The sequence below is a fragment of the Falco cherrug genome, chromosome 9, assembly GCF_023634085.1.
Source record: "Falco cherrug isolate bFalChe1 chromosome 9, bFalChe1.pri, whole genome shotgun sequence".
In the NCBI taxonomy this organism is placed as follows: Eukaryota; Metazoa; Chordata; class Aves; order Falconiformes; family Falconidae; genus Falco; species Falco cherrug.
Window position 1 is genome coordinate 41,002,113 of NC_073705.1, and position 22,795 is coordinate 41,024,907.

The following is a 22,795-nucleotide window of genomic DNA, read 5'->3' on the forward strand; positions in this document are numbered from 1 at the left end:
ATGAATTAGATAAAATGTTTTTGTATTGTTTTTTGACCCAGCTGTTTTTGTAATGGTTTTGACTCAGTGAAAAGGTAGGTACTATCAGTTCACTGGTTGCCTGAAAATTAGAGGGGAATAGCATGTCTTGAAAGAAAAGGTTGCTGAAATGACCCTGTAGCTCATTTGCATTGATTGAATGAAAGGATGGTGGTGTCCTCATATTATTAGTATTTTTGTTATCAGTCCTCAGTGAACTGAGAGAGTGGATGAAGGCATTGATTGATAAGTGCTCCTCCACACATTGAGGTTTTGGTTGCTACGGGAGGCTTCCTCCCTGCCAGGATAAACTGGAAGAAAAGAATCAGGAAGGTCCCAAACCAAGGCACTTATTTTAAAGCAAACAAAAAAATGCACCAAAGTTTTTTTCAGTTTGTGACAGTAAGGTAGCCTTAGCATTTGTTTCATGGAAACCTCTGCAGTTGATCAAGACAGGCGATGAGTAAGATCATGCTCTGCTCATGAAAGCACCTTCTTCCAGGGACCTCTGCTTGATCCTGATCTGCTGCTAATTAGTCTCCACCCTGTGATACTGAGTCATTATATTCTTTGCCCTTTTCCATGGCTGCTTGTGGTGTGGAAACTAAGACAAATATTGCTCCCCTGCTGGAAATCATCATCATATCAAATTCATCAGTATCTGTAAACCCCCATTCAAGAAGGGAATAGATTTTGGTTTTTTTTTTTTTGGCCAGTGATCTATGACAGGAATATTTTGAAATTCACCCATGCTGTATGTTATGATGAAGCCCTGCATATAGCATCTGACTAGTTTCTCTAATGTCACAAATTATTTTATTTGTTAAAACAACAAAGCTATTAAGCAGCCTTTAAAGCTACTGCCAGGAAGAGGTGGAGGGGTTCCAGACTTGAGGCTCTTTAGTGCTGCTGTCACCAGCAGGTGCCTGTGTGTGTGCTTGCCCATAGCTTGCCATGAGGTGTACTGCCTCCAGCCATGACTTTCCAGGGTAGTACAGAATTGTGTAAGGTGTTGCTCTACAACTTTCCTGCATCCCCTTGTTCCATGCATCACTGGATTAAATGTCTCCTGCCTGATGTGTCAGGTTCTGTTTTGCTTTGTTTTCTTGGTGGAGGAAGACGAGGACAGGTTGCCAGGGTCACCAGTGTCTTTCCCTGGTATGACTGACTTCCTGGATTTGGCACACTTTACTAGCACTGGGCTATTCTTGAGAACGTGTCCTTCTGCTGAACTGTACTCAACCAAGGCTGGTTCAGGCTTGGTTCTGTGACTCAGATGAGCTGGATAGTGACCCTTGGGACTTACTTATGGAAGCAATTAGCTAAAGATGACAGTTGGAAGGTTGCTTAGTGGGTTACAGTAGCAGATGTGCACAATCATCCCATTATGGCTTAACCCCTGAAATGGGACAAGAGCCTTCTAGCTGTGTCCACTGTTATGGGTGGCTACAAAGCTATAGTGAGTATGCTTAGGCAACAGGAACAAAACTGAAGTGGGTAATTAAAAACTTCAATTAACAAATAGTAGTACATGGCTAACAGTTCCCCAAGAACCTATGCCCCATGCTGTATTGCTCCTTCCCCTGTTATCTCTGAATCCCCAGTGTCTGCTGTTTCCCTTTCTTCGGCACTCTGGGGCTAGATGGCATCTTACCTTTCCAAAAGGGCTTGTCAATTGAGAAATGTAATCTTGCCTGGATGGCCAGCATGTGCCTCTGTGTTGGCAGGTGGGAATCCTGTGGTGCTTTACCTCATCAGCTCTTGGTGGGCAATAAAAACCCCCAAAACATGGCTGAGCCTTTCTGTCTGGGCGGTTCAGGGAGCGTAATGGTACTCTCCTAGGGAGCTGGGAGGTGCTGCTGAGCCTTCCCCACAACAGCAAATTCCTGTGTTTTTTTTCTTTGCTGTGTTCCTGTGGGAATTAGGATGGCTGTATCATCCTGATGGAAGTAATTCTACCCATTGTACATGTACTGCATTGATGAGACTGGTGGTGACTGTGTCTGAAAAGGCCACATGGATGGTGACAACTGCCATTGACCAATCTGATGGAAGGATAAGATGATTGTAATAAAATGGTCTTTCTGTGGCACAGCAATTATAAGAGTTGGAGTAGCCCAAGTATCCAGTAGCACCCTAAAGACTGGAGGCTTTTTCTACTCTTTCTCCACACCCTTCTCCTAATAAAGATTTGTTGCAATAATAAAAAAAAAAGATACAGGAAGAGAAGAACCATCTGCACTCATGTGAAATGTTAAAATGAAGGCAGCTTTTTTCAAACATTCTTGGTGAAACAGTTCTATGGTAACACCAAGAGTTATGAAAGGGACAAATCCTGACCACTGAATATTTGTTCCTTTTAACATTCTTGGTGAAACAGTTCTATGGTAACACCAAGAGTTATGAAAGGGACAAATCCTGACCACTGAATATTTGTTCCTTTTGCAGTGAGCCTTGGTAAAACTCAGATTGTGTCTGACCTTACAGTACTAGTTTACAGTATCAGTAGTTTCCTGCCATGACTCAGTGGCTGGAACAGTAATATCTGACAGTCATTTTTTTCCTCTCTCTTTCCAGATCTCTTTTGAAGCTTCTCAGAGTGGGCGGGGAGAGACGAGTGACAGATATAGTCCTGGTTCTTGCCCTTCCTCTTGCCCTCTTTTTTTTTTTAAAAAAAAACCAACAAAAAAACAACCAACAACGAATCAACCTGTTCCTGCCTTTTTTGTTCCTTCCAGTCCTCTTATCCATCAGGCTTCCCTTTCACACATGTCCTTGACCAAATCTTACTTTCCTTTTCATTCCTACTGGTGGTGTCTAGGCCTGCTGATAGTGCCTGGGAAATACTGAGCTCATTCCCTCCCTGTTTTTTTTCCCCTCACTGGTACTTTCCTGCTCTCCAGGTCTCTTTACATCCTCCCTTCCTCTGCAGTTATCTTAATGAGCCTGCACTGCTATAATAAACTCTTTTGAGTTTTGTATAGTCTGGGCTGGATATGGCCTATGGTTAAGGTTGGAATAAAAGTTGGCTGTAAGACTGGGGGCAACATGGTGTTGAAAGTGCTGCTTCGTCTTTGGGTCCTGCATAGCTGGGATAATGAAGTAAGACAATGTCTAGCCTCACTTGTGTGGAAATGGTCTTCATTCAGCCCTGTGGCCTTGCTGTCACAAGGTCCCCCTGCCTCAGGGCTAGGCAGCAGCAGTTGATGTTTATTCCTGTCAATTGTCAACAGGCCCTGAGAACTTCTCAGGAGTGAAACCATCCTGCTTCTGCAACCTCCAGCCTAGAGATGGCTGACCCAGCATGAAGCACTGGCTCAGGGTTAGGGCAGCTAGGAACAGGGAGGATGTTTCATTACATCCAGAGAGGCAGCCCTCCACCTTACCAACAGAAGGTGTAAAAACCCACTTGTGGTCCCGACTGTGCCTTCTGACCCTGCTTAGCTTTTCAGTCTAGACAAGAGCAAAACACCCATCTTTTTAAAGTTAAGAAAAAGACTTTAGAGTCTCCATGTACCAATATCAATCTAACTCTCCCAGATTTTCTAATAGTGTGTAGTAATCTGACTCTGCAGCTTCTCTTCTGGAGAGCCCTAGTCTTACACTTCTGAACAGCATCCTGGGAACTTGCTTCAGATCACAATTAAGAAGTCCTTTGAATCTGCAAGTTATGGCCATAAGCCAGTTTTCTAGATTGGCAAAATTATTTTATAATTTCAGTTCTGTATTTTCTTTTCTGCTGAACTTAACCCTTGTGCAGACTGTGGATTAGGAGCCTGGCTTAACTGGAAAATTTAGCTGCTTCAGAGGTCTTGGAGTAGTAATCATGGCTCTACTGCATGTATTCAGGAGGTGTGAATCTGGGAGACTGATGGAGTCCATTTCAAGCCAGAATTAAGTGGAAAGTATTTTAGGCTACTGAAGACCATCTTCAGCTTTGTATGATCCTTTCAACTTCTGTCTAACCACAGGCTGGGAAAGTATCTCTGCTCAGTAGAAGCTGCTGGTATGTGGAGTTGGCAGTTACTGCTGTGAGGTTACATCTTCAGGCATATGAAGCTCAGGAACGATTTCAGATGTGCGGCTTGCCTGTAAATTGCTACAGGGAACCTGAATCTTACCCTGGTAGATAAGACATACAGCTGAGGCCAAAATGAAGCACAGGTTGTTTGAATCTACTGATAACTGCCAAGTTGATCATGCTCTTGCAGACTCTGTTTCCAGGATGCCTCATGCTAATGTAGGCAACAAAGCAGAAATGTGTTTCAGGCCAAAAATTTCAGGGAAAGTCAACTGACACTGGTCCTCCCCTCTTCTAGCGGGACGTATTAAATTTGGTAATGCCCCTGGTTCTCTTCAACAGAACTCTAGCACTAAATCTAATCTGGAATCAGCCTAGGAGTATGTCTTGGGCTGGAGAGTCAGAAGATGAGTAAGACTGCAGGCAGTCAGGCTCACCTCAGTGGATGTTCAACTCCATTCCATGATTTTGGTCCTCCAGCTTCTGTTTTGGGGACAGAAGCCTTAACCTTGATTTTTGAAACTGAGTTATAAACGTGACCCTGCTCTGGACACCCCATCAGCAATATATTTCAGGCCAAAATGACTTGGAAGCCGTCACAGTGTTTTGTTTAGGCTGGGATCTGAATATGTTTGTTGGAAAAATTTAGAAAGAAACAATACAGGCTGCTGAAATCTGCCCTTGGTTCAGCTATGCAGTATTTGCTAATATGCAGTATAGCCTTGACTCTGAGACCTACATTTCGGAGAAGGCCTAACTGCAAAATAGACAACAGAGCAGAATAAATAATGGGTTTTTGTATGAAATATTAAGAAGTAATGTTAAAGCATGTGGACCAGAATTATCTTTAGCTTGCAGGACTTTATAAAATCAGTTTTTCAGCTATAGTCAAGGAAACTCTAGAGTAATTGTTTGGGTGAGAGAGGAGGGTTGCTTTTCAGGACCATGTGAAACAAACTAGTTGAATTTGCTTCATGCAAGACTGAAGAGAACAGCCCAATAGAAAAGGCAAATCTTTCATAAGCTCTGCTGCATGGGTTGGAAATCTCTACTGCGGAGCCTTCCTTGTCACTATGGATGTCCATGTCAACAGGAGCACTATTAGGGACCCAGTGTCCCTGAGCTGTGGTGGCAGGAGGTGGGATGTGCTGCCAGTGCAGCTGCCTGCTGTGACTCTGGGCTGGGGGAGAGGCTGTGGCAGGCAGGGCTGGCCCACAGCTCCCTTGTCGCAGGAGGGAGCGTGTTAGGCAAAAGGAGACTTTTTTGAAGTTGTTTTCATTGTCTCCGGACTAGATGTAAACACATGGTGAACTACTTGCTTTGAAAATGGCTTTTTTGGTTGTCTTTTCCTATATGTCTTGGATGTTTACTTAATTTTTTTGCAGTATGTGCAATTTCCTATGAGAATTTAGCCCTTCAGAGCCCTGAAAGACGTTTGTGTATATAATTACTTTTTAAAAAAGCAAAGCCGCTTCTCAGACTTCCACTTTCCCATCGCCAGCTACTTCCACTGGAATCTCGCTTTCCACCTAATCCCCAGGAGCTGCGCACACACCTGGCCTCGGGCACCTTTCAGCCCGGGAGCAGGCAAGCTGCTCCCCAGCCTGGCCCTCGGCAGCAGCCGCCGCTGTTTGCCCCGGGGCGGGCCGCGGGGCCCGGGCTGTGCTGCCCTTGCGGGGCGGCCCCGCGCTCCGCCGCTGCCTGAGGCGCCAGCGCCCTCTCTCGGCTCCGCGCGGCCGGGCCGGGCCGCGCCAGCTCCTGCTTCACCTCGGCGGCGGTGCGGGCCCCCGGCCTACCGCCTGCGCTGCCCGGCCTACGGCGTGGGCCTGCTCCCCAGTACCTGGGGCAGAGTACATGCTCGTTTCAGCTGGAGAAGGATCAGGGCCGATATAAAATTCCCAGTAATGCCGAAAGGATAACGTTTCTCCTGCGAGAAGGCTCCTTACTATTGGATCCCTAGTGTTGATGGATCTGATACGCTAGAAGGAATAGAAACCACCTCAAATTTTAGGTCTCAGTTAAGTTGCTCTGGACGACAAAGAGAGGCTGCTGCTGGGAACTGGGCAGCAGGATTTCCCTTGCAAACCCTTTGCATTTTCCCCAGTTACTTCCTCTAAGCTAAGTCCTGTCAGTCGAGGTCCTTCCTTCTAATAAGGAAACAATTTATCAGCACCCTGAAGTCTCTCAAATTCATGTAAAGAAAGATAAACCAGTTGAGGAGTCCTGGAGAGCTCTCGGGAGACATCAGATACTGAAAGTGAGCACATCAGGTCTGGCTGAATAATATTAATAGTAACTAGTGATCTAATTTGTCTGCTGCAAACTACTGTTCTACCTAGCCTGAAATTTTGCGTTTGCTAATTTTTTAAGTAGCATGTGGTTGGGAGGATTACTTGTGTTAATTTCAGAAAATTTCCTCGTGTTATTGTCTCCAAATTTAATTTTGATGTCAAATACCAGAATTTACACATAAAAACTTTTATGTTCCTGAAGATCATAAGAAAGTGAAACAGTCCTATCATCTCAGGGCAGTATTTTGTGAGAACAAAAGTAACAAGCCTTTGCTTTCTTGAACACAGTGTTGAGCATATTAAGCCCAAGCACTGGGGAATTACGAAGCAGAAGTCAGATATCCCCTTAAGATCTTGTCGTAAAGGTGTCTGTATTTCTGTAGCTCCGCACTGCTGTTACTGTCTGACTGACACATTTCCATGCCTTTTGGTCATCTAGAATCACAACTACCAGGCATAGCCCCATAAACTGTTCTGAGGATGATTCTCACAATGAGTTGGGCTCTTCCGCTTGACACTGTACTTGCTGTACTATAAAAATGCCAGTCCTGTGAACAGACCATTATTAGTATGGCAGCACACAAAGATAACTTGCAGGCACAAAAGAGGGCTTAAAGTGGGTACTACTATATCAACCATGGTATGAAGCTCTGCTCTTACACCAGAAGAAGGTACTGCGGTAACGTGCCCTCCTACAGCATCTCTGAGTGGATGTGGCACCACTGGATCACCAGGGTGAGGAAAGAAGAGATCCTAAATGGCAAGTGATACAGCTAGGAGCCCTAATCTGGGTACAGGCCTGTCCCGTTTCCTGGTATTGTGATATATTTCAGTATTTGTGGAAGCTCTCAGTCAACACACAGCTTTTAAGGACAAGGTGTGTGGAGGGTTTTGCTCTGAGTAGGATAGCTGTCTGCCGTCCCTTGCCAGGGGCACAATGCAGGACTGAGGAGCATTAGCTGAAGCACAGTGGCAAGCTCCTGCACTGCTCTTTGAGGGAAAGCTCAGCAAGCACCAGGGGTTTGGTTTGTCAGCACACTTTCAGGTTAAAATGTGAAGTATTGCAATAATTAACAATATTTTATACTTTATACTGTGCTTTTTATTGCAGCTAAGATGGAGGTGAACAGTAAACTCAAATCTTCCCCTTTGCTCATTTCTTACCTTTAATACAGCATATATATTTCTGCTATAGTTTTTCTTGTTGCTATAGATCCTACATTCATCCTGCTATTCCTATGTCGTTAAGAGACTATGAAGTTGGTGTGAGAAGTCAGCTGAGTCTGTAGCATGGCCCAAGTTCACAGATATCCGGACTGCACTTATTGCTCCATAAGGGTAGCCAGTGTCACAGTGGGCCTTTGCTGTTATAGGGGTCCTCTGAGCATTACTAAAGCCAGACCAAGCCCAGCAGCTTTCTGGTGTCTACAAGGTCTGAGATCTCATGCTGGTGATCTTCCTCTAACCTGCTTGCACTGAGGTGTGTGGGCTAGTGAGAAAGTGTGTCCTCAGGGCCAAGTGGGATCTATAAACCATGCAGAAGCTTTGTCCCATTATCCCAGTGAGCTTTTGGGTTTAAACCACTTAAAAAGCAAGTAAGACCTGTTTCTTTCAGGTTTCTCTCAGCCTATGTGCTCTGGACCCCTTGTTTCTCAGCCATCCAAGGAAGCAGAGGGTGGAGATGGTGGAAGATGGATTTTTGGCACAGCATTTGCTGCATAGACCAATATATCAAAATACTACCCAGTATAGTTTGTCAGGACTTGGTGTGTCACCTAGTAACAGACTTTGCAATTAGATCTCTCTCTTGCTCCTGCATGTTAAAAAATCCTACCAACCTTGGGAGGACCCTGCTTCTGTTGTCTCCTGAAGAAGAGCTGCTCTGGCTGATTGGCACAGGGTCCTTTGTATTGACCCCAGTAACACCAGTGTTCCAAAGCCATGGAAACCTGAGACACATCCCCAAACCACCACGTTCAGAATCTTTTCCTCCAATGTTTGTCAGGCAGTTTTGCATGCTTTCTTCTGAATGCCTCTAGTGTGTTGCTATGTGATGGGATATCCCTTCCCAGTGGCTTTCTGGTCCCTGTTTCTGGTGACCCACACTTCACTGGGAGCTCTTGCAAGCTGTGATGCATAAGAAATTTTGCTTCAGAAACTCTCGTCACTTTGGGTTGATGGTGGCTTAACATCTGGAGCAGCAACCTAAATATTTATAGATTTATTTACATACAGTGAGTCACCTTGGTACTGGTATATCATCTCAGTTAATGAATTTTCATTGTGGCTTTAGGTAGCTGTTGTTTTCATGAACAAATGGTTTTGCTGTGCATGTTTCTCTATAAGGGATGGTTTGAGCAAAGTGCTGCTGACAGTTGTGAGCAAGTAGCGGTGCTGTCTCAGACATCTCATGTCCCCTTGATGTCATGCACTTTGTGGTAATGCAGCATAGTGGTTGTTAATGAGAAAGTGGGGTGCGCAGTCTCCTGTCATTCCTGCACAAGAGCTGCTGGTGCTTGCACGTGTCTTTAATTCTGTGTATGAGCACCCTGCTGAATCAGTGGGCAGCTTCAGTGAGACTCTTTAGAGTGATTTGTTTTATACAGCAGTGAACAAGCAGCCTGGCTCAGCACAGCTTCAAAGAATGACATTTTTAATATTTTGATTGACTCAATACAAAAAGGGATGAGACTCCAGCAGCTTGGAAAGACAGAGTTACTGGGGTAGGTGTTACTCAGTGATTAATATCTCTTACTTTAAATCCAGACCTCTCAGCTCCTTTCATACATTTTTGCTGGCAACAGCAGATCCTGTGCCAGTCTCCTCGGTCTGAACTTCTTTAGGTGCAGACACTATTGCCAAATTTGGTTTCTTGGCAGTTTTGGGCATAGGAGTTCGGCTCTGACTACACATTCAGATCCCCAAGTATTCTGCCTGGAAGTTGTTGATCTGTTGAGCTGATTTATAGAATGTGTTATTCTGCTTTCCTGTGGCATTTTTACTGTATGGAAAACATTTTGTGCTTATTATCACTTGCCACATGCATTTAATCTATTTTTGGTAATTCTTCGGGGCCCATCACCATGGTATCCTAGCACAAGTGAACATGATGCCAATACCTATTCAATATGAAGCACCGATGCACAACTTCTAACATCAACACAGCTTTGTTATGTTACTTATTTTTCATTTTTCAAACACAAGGCATTTTTGCTTAAAAAAGAAAAAAGGCTTAAAGTTATGGCCAAATGGAATTAATGGACCCAGTTGACTAGGCCTGCCCATTGCTGCTGGCTATGTGTTATTGTGTTGGTGATACACTTGAGATGACCTTTTTTTAATTAAAAAAAATATAAATTTGTATCACTGTGGTGACACAAAGTGGCCAAAGTGCAATGGGTAGCTTTGTCTTCTGGCACTATCTAAATAATCTTTTCCTACATGCTAGATACTCTAGTCTGTGGAGTGTGTAACAGGTAGCTGATGTGGTGAGAAGCATTGGTATAATATATGGGGGGAGGTGATCACTAAACCTGATGCAGTGGATCCAGTTGTGTTGACTGCTGTCAATCACCAGCATCACTCACTGTCCTACTTCCAGCCCAGTCGACAGCAGAACAGTAATTCATTCATTTCTAACTTTCTCTGAGCTCATACTGTAGTGAAATTAAGTGTTTAGGGGACATAAATGATAAGTATGTAGTAGATAACACTATAAGAATTTGTGATTCAGCTCTGTTTCTTTCAACAGAACTTTACTAAGGTAAATGGCTCTGTGTAAGACAGTAACATGCATGTTTAAGATGTTCGGTGTTTTTCTTATTACCTATGCTTACCTCTTGCTAAATCATAATGCAAATGATTTTGAACTCAATGCTTCATGACTAAAATATGAATGAAAACAAGGCTGTATTTATTCTTTTGGCAAGTACAAGCTCAGAGTATATTTAAAAAACATCAAAGTGGACTGCGTGGGAAACACAGAAACACCTTTGGATCAAAACCAAACCAGTAACCTTGCACTGCTGCAAAAGTCTGTAGTGGGAATGCTTGAGACTCTTGCACATGCTGGTCACGCATGCAGAGAAAACACAGTTCTGAGAGCCCAGTGATATCTCTTGAGACTACTGCTGTATTGTTTCAGCCATATTCTGCTCCTGGTGTATGCACTCTACCAAAAGTGAAAGAGTGGCTTGACATTAAAGGCCATGATCCAGTAAGGTCCCAAATGACTTGCTTGCCAGTGAATTCTAAAACAGAGTCTGTTGTTCCTTCTCTAACTGTGGCAGATCATCCCTTTCACTTTTTATGGGTGCCTGCCAATTTAAGACAAGTGGTATTTTATTTATGTGTCTAGCTGTGATGTGGCAACTGTTAAAAAGTAATACATGTGTGTTTTCATTATGCCTAGAAAATAAAGGATGGTTATTGTCTTGGCAGAGGATACTTTTAAAAGTTTCTTTCTAGCCATAGGTGTCTGGACTCTGTTAATTGTCCATGTTCACGGGGAGGGGATGGGTATTTCTGGGGCAAGCTCAGCCTGTCTGTCTTGGGGCTGAACGAGTCATGCTCTGCATTTCCAGATACTGTGTGTCACCCCATGATTACCAGGTTCTTGCAGGAGATAAGCTGTTGTGACTGAAAATCAAAGCAAAACAAGAAACTCCAGCATTTGGTATCTAGGCTGGATTTAGATGACAACTCACTGTAAATAGTAGTATGCTGGCTGTGCAGGCAAGTGCCACCTTTGCCAGTAAAGACACTACTTCCTTTCCTTAGTTTTGAATTGTCTTTGTTCTATATAATATGCTCCTAATAAGACTAAAGAAAGTTTAGGTTTTTTCAGCATGTGCTGGAACTTTTGCTTGCAGTGTTCCAGTTGACTCCCTAATTTCTGTACATATTACAGTCCAGAATGGCATGGCTCACCAGAGGTCAGGAAAGATCATTTCTGTGTAGTCGTGGAGCTAGGTGGACCTCAAAAAGCTCTCGGCCAAAGGCAGGATCAGTACTACCTCCCCTTTCTGAAGGGTGCTTGCCCAAAATGTTCCTGGATGTTGGAAACTACAGCTTCCTGAAGCTGCTGTTCTCTCCATTCACCATTAAGAGAGTTTATCTCATGTCTGAACTGCATCTTCCCAGCTGTGCAGTAAACTAATCACTTCTTACACTCTTCTGTACGTTATGGACATTAGAAGGTAGATTCTTCCTTTCCTCAAAGCCACAGACTTAACATAACCAAGAACTGCTTTCCTGAGTTCCCTAGTCTTCATCTCTTTAGATGAAATTATCCTATCTTCTTCCCTCTCTTCCCTGTTAGTACTGTTTTCTGGCCTTTTAACCATTCTTCTTGTTCCCTGGATTCTTTCCAGTCATTCCCATATTTCATCAGGTGCAGTGCCCAGCTCTGGAAATAGATGTGGAGAAGACGGGACCTGGGAACAGGGCTGTGTGCACTGGACAGGTGATTTCATGAGCAGTGTAGGTTTCTAGATCAGCCTATTCATATCATTGTTGCATTTGAGTTTCTGCAATACCATGGTGCAACTGACTCCTGATTCCCCTTGTGTGACTGTCCACCTTCAAGTCCCCTGCAAAGTTGCTGCCTGGGCAAGTTATTTTCTTCCCATAGTTATGAAGCTAATTCTTCCTGTCTGGCAGAAGCATCCTTCATTTTTCCCTATTGAATTTTTTTTCCCCCGGCACATTTCTCCAAGCAGTTAAAAAAGTTTTTAAGTTCAAACCTATCCTCCAAGATACTGACAGTCCCATCCGTCTTGCCTCCTGGCTCATGCCTAGAAAGGCCATGGTCTCTTTTCTTCTACTTATTTCTGTTTTACTATCCTTAATGCAAAGCCTGAACAGCAAACTATAGCCGAAACGTGGCTTGCTTATGTGTCAAGCCAAGTAATACTGATCTGGTTACCATTTATTTTGGCAAGTAATGGCTGGAAATGATCAGGACTCGGCAGTCTCCCACTTGACGCATCCAAAAGCTCAACCTTCATGAGCAGCAGGACCTGAACAGTCCAGCACTGGCACATAAAATCCCAGTATCGATAGTAAAACACCAGAATAATCTACCAACTTTCAAATCAGTTGACCTTTTCACTAATACTGAAACTAGGTATGTATTTTGATTCAAACAGGCAGTCTAGTTTGAACCTGAAACCAGCTTTCACTTCACAGATATGTGACACACTGACGTTTATTATTTTCAATCTATTGCATGAAATAAAATTTCTTTTAAAAATTAGTCATATGCTAACTTTTTCTTCTCTCCCTTGTTCTTGCCAGGCTCAGGGAAAGCCTGCCATGTAATGTATGTAAGGAGTTCACACTGAACACACTAATTGGGCTGGAAGGATCCAGACCAGTGCTCCACCTCTGCGACACACCATACACTGCCTACCCACTGCTGTGGACTTCACACCATTTCCACTGGAGCTTGGTGGTGAATAATTCATTGGGAGCAGCTGTAGCTCCAGGAAGTACTGGGAGAGACTTGGACACCCAAACATTCATGATGGTATTTTCTCCTGGCTAAATGAGTACTTTCGTTGGCTTTTGTGGTTTTGCGTTTTGCTGTTTTAGCACCAGAATGAACTGCTTTGCCGAGGCACTTATACTTGTCATTCCAGTGACATTTTGATAAGATGTATGTTGTTTTAAGAGGAGATTTGTGTTTCTGGATAATATTGCGCAGTGGTCCAGGTCCTTGCAAAGACTAAGGGTTCAGAAAACCTAAGGTCAAAGGGTCACAGGTGTGACCTATGTGTTACACAGCTCTCTTGCTCATCACTGTTTCACCAACCCTGCCTGTCTGCTGGTAACCCCACAAACAGTGTCTTCAAAAGGGAGTAACAATTTACAATGAACTTCTGTCAGGTAGAGGAGGGCAGTGAGCCTCTCCGTCTGACGTTTTCAGTTTGGCATCTTTTCCTGAGAAATGCCTGTGTTTTATCCTCATGTTCAAACTTTCTACATTCTTCTGTTTTCTGTCCTCTCCATTGAGTCCAGAAATAAAATAACCTCCTAATAATTTCTTCTGTAACTATATAACTGGAAATGTAAGTGTAAAGGGAAACGTAAAGTCTCTTCCTGTTGCTTATTAGTCAATGTAATACCTTTTCTAGTCTCAGAGAGATTATGGTAATATTTTATGCCACTCTTTTCTAATCTGCTTTCTCAATTATCAAATCCCTTGGAGGAAGACTTTTCAATTCAGTCATCAGAATAGCCAGAGTTGCTTTATGTGCTGTTTCCATTTTCATTACTTAAGTCTGTATTAGGAAGGGCAAATAATAATGCTTGTGTGAGTGTCTATTCTCAGCCCATCAAGGAACACAGCAAAATGTAGGCTGCCTGATCGCTGGCTTAGCTGAAGTCCAGGACTCTTGTACTATTCAACTCTATGTATTTTTATCATCTTGTTTCAGGCTTTCTCTGTGTAGGAGACTAGATCTAAATGTTGCTAAAAGTCTCTAAGTGAGAGAAGGAGAGAAAGATCCTAAAATAAGGCCAAAGAGACGAGAGCATGGTTTTGCTGTTATGGTTCAATCATTCTTTCCATTAGTCTCAAGTATTATAAATTAATGACTCCACTATTTATTCTTTTTCTCTCACTGGAGCATTTGGTTAAGCCCATAAACTGCATAAGTCTGTAAATATGAAAAGACTTGGCATTTGACGCCTTCTGTCGTGCCAGCAGGGTTGCTGGTTTCTGTTTTCCTCTTAATGCTTCTGTTCCTAAACCACCTTGCTACACATTCCCTGTACCAGGATTATTTTGAGGCAATAGCAATCCTTTCCATGTCAGCCCAGGATCCACTCATGCTGAGGGAATTCATAACAATACTTTACTACTCTAGCTGTGCAAAGCAAGGAGAGGAGGGAGAAAGAGATCATGGGTGCCATGCCTGGCTCTTAGTGGGTTTTACTCCAGAGGTGCCTAAATCATGTAATGTGTAGCGGCATGCAGGCTTCTTCAAAGTAGTATGGTTGTGAGAAGCTGTCGCTGCTGCCCACACTCCACTTGTTGGCAGTGGCAAGGCATGAAGTTCCTGGTGCAGGCAGCAGGAGTAACTCTGAGCAGTGGCTGGCCAGGCTGTGCTGAGAGCGAGTGAGGGGTCCTGGGCTGGTAACACAGGGGTAGGTTTTGTGGGAGCAGAACCAGGGTGTGGATAAGGAAGGAGGTAGAGGTCCCAGTGTGTGGGTATGACTTGAGGTTGGAGTTGTGTTTTGGGCAGACATTGTAGTGAGAGTGGACATGGGCTTAGGGACCACTTTTGGGAGGATGAGGGTGGTGGGAAAAGAGCATGGAGATGGGTGGGAGTCCTTGGGAATAGTAGAGCTGTGGGCAGTAGCAGAGCACACTATGATTTTGAACCCTTGTTTTACTTTGTTCTGGCACTCTCTGGGATATATATAATGTGGAAAAAGAAAACCTTTACATTCAACCCACTGCAGAGAAGACACATGTTTCCTCCTGGTAAGGGAAGCTTTCAGATGACAGATATCGCAAAGCACACCTTTTAAAAGAATTCAATTGGGTACCAATTAGCCATAATGAAATAAGTTTAGCGTGAATGTTTTCATACGGAAGTGAGCATTAGCTGCTGCAGTGTGAATGGAAGTATCCTGTGTTACAGGGCTTCACTGTGAGAGGGTCAGAGGCATAATCGTTTGCAGCTGTTCCAGACTTGTTTCCACTGTCAGTGTAAATACTGGGGATGAATGCACCGGACGACTAGACTTTGGGCTGACCTAGACGGCTTCTGGAAACTCAGGATATGCCATTCCTAAAAGGCTCTTAATTTTTCCCATCCCACCCTGATTGAAAACATTCCTTGTTCAGCCAAAATGTGAAGGAGGGAGCAAAGGGTCCAGTTCAGCTCCCAATGAGAGCAGTGACCAATCAGCCAGGGCAGGAGCCTGCTGACAGTGGGTGACAGCAGCCTGCCACATCAAATTGGTCCGATTCTGGCATTTAGAAAGCCAGGATAATACCCCTTGTCTCCCTCAATTTTCTTTAAAACTCTGGAGTCGTATTCTGTTCTGGTGCTAGTGTATGGGCCTGCCAATTTGGCAACAATTTCCTTTACACTATCTGAAGAGCTGGTTCATTGCACAGGTCTGGGAAAAAAAAATCAGCGAAAGGGCTCTTAGGTGAAGCACTCTATCCACCTCATGGCGAGCACACATAGGTTGTAGGAGCAGTATCCTTTGATTCATTTACAGAACACTGTAGATTATTTCCTGTTTAAAGAAAAAAACATTTTAAGAAAGGAACAAAGAACGCAAAGGGTTTTATTGTAAGGAAATGAGCCTGATCATGGCAGCGTCTGCCAGGCTGGTGTCTACTATTTGAAGTAATCACATTTTAGCCACAAATGGGTGACAGAGGAAAAGCCACAACTGATGTAGTTCATTATTTCTGGGCCTGATCACTGGACTTGTTAATTTCTTGTTATTTTTATAAATAGGTAAATTCTAGACTTGTATGTGTAAATAAGACAGATTTGTGCTCGATGGACTGTCTGAAAAGTGAACTAGAGGGAAAACAAATGGTTCAGCCCTTGAGACAGGTTACCAAGAGCAGTGAGATCACCATGGTCACCTCCATTGACTGCAGTGGATCCTCCTAGATCTGTTGGAGCCTTTGGATGGTAAGGTTTTAAAAGCCTGCAATCCTGGAAATGTCTGCAGGAACCTCTTAGAATCTGTCTCACCTTATTTCTTTAGTTGGGACAGAAGAATCTGGCAGCACACAGCCCTGCTTTCAGTGCAGCCTGGGGGTGTTAGTGTGTTAGGAAGCCCTGGGGGCGTGAGCCAGATCTCCTGCCTGTGCGTACTGCACTGTATGCTACTGCATACAGTGAACCTGCTGCTTCAAGTTGTGGTGACTTGCCAGCCCTGCCCTTTATTCTAAGGACTGAACTTGACCTCTAGAAATCATATTGTGCCTCTGCAAGAGTTAAAATCCATGAGAAAAGGCTCTGCAGAGCTATTGAGCAACATGTATTCTCCAGATTAATACATTATGGCCATAGGACCCAACCTCGGTGAAAGGCGGCCTGGTGCATGATAGCTTTTAAAACTGATTTCTGTTCTCTCTGCTGCAGTGTACAACAGGCGCGAGCGATTATCTACGAATACACCTGCCAGTTAACACCTCTGATATTATTGTCCCACTGTGCTAATGAGGAAGAGAATGTAGAATTTTGTACCTCATTTTCACCATGTGCAAGCTTTTATTTTTGTGATAGGAAAGCCTTTTGAACAATGTGCTTCTACACATGCTGCTGCCCCAACGCTTGCATCTAGCAACCGCTTTGATTTGGGCACAAGCAAATTAGTACTTCTCTTTCTTTGTGAGTTCCTCCTCTCCATTTATCACCAGTTTACGTGGAAATACGTTTGGTTGGCTATACTCAAAGTAGGGTTTTCAATGAAAAGGTAAATTTGTTTCCCATTCCCATATTTAAATTATGTCTTTGAGGTATGAGAGATCTTGCTGTTTGCTGTGAGGTATTAAATAGGTTTCTTGCTAGCATTCGGGGATGGAAGGAACCAGGAAACACTTGTGAGTATTGTTGGGAGTCAGAGGAACTTGGCAGCACACTCCTACATGGGGAAGGAATTCTTCCCTGCTCACTTCTGGGGTAGCCCTTAAACAAATAAACAAGACAACCAGTCAGACTGAAAACTAACTCTCCACCCTGGTGTGGAATCTGCTGGATTTTGAAACTCCTGGTAGGATGGATGATTTGCTGGGAGCCTTTCTTCCCTTTCTGGTGGAAGATCTGTGTTGGATGGAACCCCCTTACCCTGATGGTTGAGGTGCAGCTGTAGTCCTGGAGAGGGTCGTACCTGCTCCTCTGAGGGCAGCCAACATGAGAGCTTCCAAGTCAGGTAGCAGAGGAAGAGTGGAACAGGCAGGGAGCCTCAGTGTTGCACCAGCCTGGGCTGTCACATCACTCATGACATAAGGTAGTCTGAAGTCTTCTCAAAGTCAAAGTGGCTCTCACCAACTCCATGTGGGTCATCACAAGGCTGTTCAAGATGAGGAAGATGTGCTCTGGCTGTGCCCTTCATCTTGCATCAGAAGGGTTTTACAGAGGCTGCTAGTCCAGCTCTGTGCCAATAGACCAGGGGTCCTCAAACTTTTTAACCAGGGGGCCGGCACGCCGATGAAGTGGCAGGCAGCCATCTGCGGCTGCTTGGTTTCCCCCCACAACCCCTGGCGGGGGGTTCTGTAAATACCGGGGGCCGGATTGAGGACCCCGGGGGGGCTGTATCCAGCCTGCAGGCCGTAGTTTGAGGACCCCTGCAATAGACCATCTTTCCTTAGTAGTGCCATCCTCATACCAGTGACGCCAGTTTTAGGGGCAAAATCTGTCCATTGATTAGCAGTTTCCAAAGGGCATCATAAAAAAGGGCATAAACTACAACAAAAAGGCAAATTAGATGGCTATCATGTAGGTCCACTGCAGTGAAGCATGAATGGTGCCTCTGGCTTGCAGCAGGTCTGAGTCCCCATGTGCAGGTCCATAACATGCCCTGCTCCACCAATGCATGGAGCAGAGGTGGACTGGGCGAGACCAAGGAGCCAAAACCCAGAGGAAAATGCTCCAGAAAATCTTGAGAAACACTGACTGTTCAGCATGGTCTTGCATGCTCCTCCAGCCTTTGCTCATGTTTGAGCTGCCAGGCTGTGTCAGCAAGCTGATGTTTCTCTGCCTTTCTGTTAGGTGGACACGAGTTTCTGCCACTTGGGACAGGTGCACTTATCCCATAGCAGATGTGTATGGCACAGCTAAGACCTTTCATTTGTTTTCTGCCCCACATTTGTGTGTGATTTCAGGGATGTTTGCAAGCACATAAGTAGTTTAAAACAATGTGAATCACTACCAGAATCACACCATAGAACCCCCTTTCTAATATAGTTTACAACTAAAAATAATTTGTGTATTGTCCCCCCAAAATGCAAGACATTGCTAGAATATTGGTAGAATACTAGAAAATATACACTTGTATGTATACATGCATTAAAAAACCTTTTGCCTCAAAATTTTGAGTGAAAAAGAAAAATAATTTAGTATCTTACAGGTTTTTTTATCTCTTGGGTAGAGCTGATTGGTTTTTTTTCCCCAAAATTCTGTGTCACTGGATAATAAAATTTCATTTTTAGACCATATTACAGCTTTTTAAAGTTGTAAGATAGAAATGATTGAAATATGTTGGCTTTTCCAAAGAAGTGCTCTCTGTCAGGTTAAAGTAAAGATAAGGATAACAAAAAGTATATACTGGGCTGCTTCTGAATGCATTCTCTGCCACAACTGACTTCCAAACGTTTTAGCAATGTTCACCTTAAATAGTTTAGTGATTTTCACCCAAAAAATTTTGGTTTTTTTTTTAAAACTAGTTTTGGTAAAAGAGTATCTTGACTAATTTGCAAGAAGGAAAATGTTACACAGTCAAGTAAGAATTCATTCCTTGGTTATACATTGCTTCGTTCATATTTTTCATAGAAACAGATGAAACTTAAATTCCAGAGTGTGATGCTAATGAAAGTGATAGTCTAGTCACAAAAGTTTGTTGTTTTTTTTCCCCTTGACTGTCTTTTTTTCCAATCGATGTTTATTTGTATTGCTGTCTGAATTGGTTTTGGACACTGACCTTACTTGAGACCTCACTAAGTGAAATACAGTTTCCTTAGACCCATGAAGGAAACAAATTAGATGGGACCGGTTATTTAGATCATGTTGTGCAACAAAGCTGAAGGGAAAAGTCTTTGGCCTAGCTCCAGGACAGCTGTGGCTTGTCGGAGGTAGCTGACTCAGAGCATATCAGACAGTCCGTGCTGGAAGACACTGCATGGTGACGGGGTGGTTTGGAAAAGGCTCCCAGCTTGTTTTTGAGGGGGCAAGGAAAAGAAAAACAGTGCAAAGCCAAGGCTCTTCTGGCATAGTTCAAAATAACCTGTGTGATGGGTGACCCACAGGTTGAAGTATGTAATTAGAATACTGTGCGGTGATAGTCTGTGCCTGAGTTAAATTGGCCAAAGCTTTGAGGGGACCTGTGTCAGGAGTTGGGCTGTAAAAGTGGCTGCGATTGCTGGAGGCCACAGTCTGTTGTGCTTCCATCTGGAGCTGGCTAAAGCCATTCCTAAAAATAGATGCCTGCCTGAGTCACAAATTACCAGTCTGAAAAGAAATTATATTAGTAGCTATCAACCTTGAGTATGTTGGGAGCCTTCCCCCAGATGTATTTTGGGGAAGAGGGTCCCTGTCCCAGCCACACAGGGGAACCCACAGGCTTGGCAACACCATGGGCAGGGGACTAGCTGGGGTGCTGGTGTCAGTGGTGGCTGGCAGGCTGCGGGGCACTCTGTTTTCTCACAGGTAGGTTCTTCTGTGCAATTGTCACTTTGAGTATGAGCTTAATGCCAAAATAGCAATGACTGGAGGCTGGCCATGAGCAGCAGCCTATTCCCACTTGTGGTTACCGCCTGTGTACCGTCAGCACTCAGCCTCGCTCCATCTCTGTGCGAAAGATAAGGTAATAGGGACAGGGAGGGAAGATCCTAGATGAATATTGGTATATACTGTCTCCATTCCACCTTTTCCCTCCTCTTAAGGACGCTGCCTGAAACCCTGTTTTTGCTGAGAGTTAAAGTGTTACTTTGCTTAGAAAATTGAAGCTCTTAAAGAAATTCACCTCCATTGATCCATGTCTTTACGGCAGAGGATCTAAAAGTGGGACTCCCTTCACTTGGGACACTGGGTTGATTGAACTGTTGGATACAAATAGTATTTGCTTCAAATTTATTCTCTCTCGTTTAAAAAGAACAGTGGAAGGGTTGAGTGGCTTGCCTCTCAGGTGTGTGATGTGTTCCATGTGGAACCCCTCTGTTGGGATCAGCAGGAGTGATGGTTGGAAAGGGGAGGTTTAGTAACTACTGCTGGAGTAACTACACCATTTGCTGGGGAAAAGTTAAGTGTGAAAAAGATGTAGCCTCAGCCTGAGCTGTGGAAAGAAGCCTGGCTGTTTCTTCAGGAAAACAAGTGCTTTCTAAGAACAAACAGAAAACTTCCAACACCCTTCTCTTCCGATAAATAAAACTATTGGTGACACTGTTTTTAAGACTCCCTGCTTGCGTAGTTACTCTGATGACAGAGGTGAGGGCAGGGCAGCTGTGCTCAGGGGCACCAGTGTCCCACCTTCCTGGCGCAGCAGTGGCTGGGCACCCTTTGCAGAGCACTCTGCTGGCTCATGCCTTGGTGGAGCTGCAATTTCTGCACAGGGCTTTCCAGGTGTTCCCAAAGGGGACCTGCACTTATGATTCAGATCTGGGGTGTGACAGGCTTTGGTTCATCCGGATTCCAGGCACCATTTAAAATAGCTGGTGACTTAGCAGCTCAGATTGATTTTTCTTTTTTGGTTTGTAAGACTTTCATATTCAGGTTCTTCTTATCAAAGCTATTGATGCATTTCTGAAATTAATGTATCCAGAAACTATTTGTTTAGTTTGGGTACCATAATACATTTGTTTTCCCATCAATGTATTAAAGGACTAGATAAATACATGATAGATTTGTAAGAATGCGATTGTTTCCTGAAGTTGTTGTAAGGATCTTCTGTTTGCCTTCATTTGCAAAACAACACTGTAGCTGGAATTCGTATTAAAGGAAATATCCAGCGGCATAATCCGTTTCACCTCCACAGCCGTATTTACCATTCTTAATAATAGTGGTTACATATCTGTGGTTCAGTTTTGCAGTTCCCCACATATGTTAAGCATACAATTTCCTGTTATATTTTAGTTGGCAAAAATAGAACTGACATTTTTCACACAACTTGGTTTTTATTTGCTAATATCCGTATAAAACACTAGATTTACTGACAGAAAGTTTCAGAAGGACACCGCACTTCCCCCAGACCTGAAGGCTATAGAAATTTAAAGTGCTGAGAAAAAAGACTGACATTCTTCTGCACTGTGACACCTTCAGCACTGTCAATAAAGCTCTGCTGATTGCAGGGCACTCATTTCCAGCTTGGGCCGATAGCAAGAAGCAGGGCACACCCTCGCTTCACCAAGTTAGCCTTGAGTAGCATGTCAGAAATGACCACTAATACTTCTACCTGAGCAGATCCCCTCCAACTGTCCCACCCTGCAGAAACAAGTTTGCTTTGAGAATTCTGAGGTCACTGTTGCAGATTTTGAAAGAGGATGTGGGAAGCGTGGCAATGTTTTTCTCTACTAGACCCTGAGAAAGGGTGGGTTTGGACTTCTAAAAGTCCAGATGCAGTTTCTGAGAGCTGTGAGAGGAGGAAATGAAGGCAGGGACAGGCAGCGGCCTATGTAGGAGTCTCTTGCAAGGGAAAGTGAGACAGGATGGAGAATGGAGAGAAGAGGTACAGCTGAAGCTGCTTCCCATCCTATTCACAGCATGGCCCTTCTGCCTGCACTTGGTTTGAGGTTTGGTGTTGCAAGGAAAAATTCCAGACACATTACTCATTTATGTTAGTCTGTTGACCTGATACAGTAAGCTGGGAAAACAGACTTGAAACAAAGAGGCCAGACATGAGTGAACAGAATGGTAATGACTTTACAGTAAATCGTGTCGTTTTGAAGAGGTTAATAATATGCTCATATTTTACTGAATGTATTAAAACTCTTAGTTAAATATTGTATGTTACTGGAAGGGAAATAAAATTTTATTTAAGTGGGAGCATTTTAATTTTATCGCATTTCCTTTGATTTCCTTGAAGTCTCCAAAATTGATTTTACAGGATTTTCAAAGTGGATAGTGTATTTATAGTTTTGCTAAGTTTGCTGCTGAAAACAAAGCAAGCAAGGCTTCAAGATTAACATGGTTAACAACCAAGCCCTGCCAAAACTTACACATGTGCAATTGAAAGCCTGCAAGTATTCTCCATGCACTAATTCGAACTACTCACATGAGTAAAGTTAAAAGCTTAATTGCATGCAGGTATTGTTTCCTCAAAATTAAGTAATTTGGTTTCTGAGGCTGTGAAGACCTGGTGTTATGCAGCTCCCATGACCCCTGAAATAAGAAAGTATTGTAAAGCCTGCATAAAATGACTTCTTTTGTTAAAATATTACTGACATGAATGCTCCCCTCCCCACTCTGATCGATATAATCTGAACATTACATCATTTCATCTAAAAGAGCTGCAGGTTTATATACTTTTTTTGTGCAGAGCCATATGAAATGAAAACTAATGAGGTTCAAAAGGTTTCTGAACATTTCAAAATAAGTTTCATTTCTGTTTCCCATCTGGAAGCTGCCAGAAATGAGGGGGGAAGGGCTCCTTATTTTTTCCCACAAGATCCTCTTGCAATCTTTTGTTACTGTGAATTTGCCCTGAAGAACCCACAGAGGGTCTATTCCCATATGTTTTCCCACCTGCCTTTTGGGACAGACCCCCAGGACTT

General features: G+C 43.6%; 1 long non-coding RNA gene across 1 annotated transcript in view; it reads left to right on the forward strand.

Moving 5' to 3' along the window:
* The window catches only part of LOC129736889 (uncharacterized), a 47,403-nt gene extending 25,361 nt beyond the window's left edge, over positions 1-22,042 (forward strand). The window contains exon 4 of the long non-coding RNA XR_008734030.1: positions 12,628-22,042. This is a non-coding gene — a long non-coding RNA (uncharacterized LOC129736889). The remainder of the gene's footprint in view (positions 1-12,627) is intronic.
* Positions 22,043-22,795: the final 753 nt, after the last annotated feature.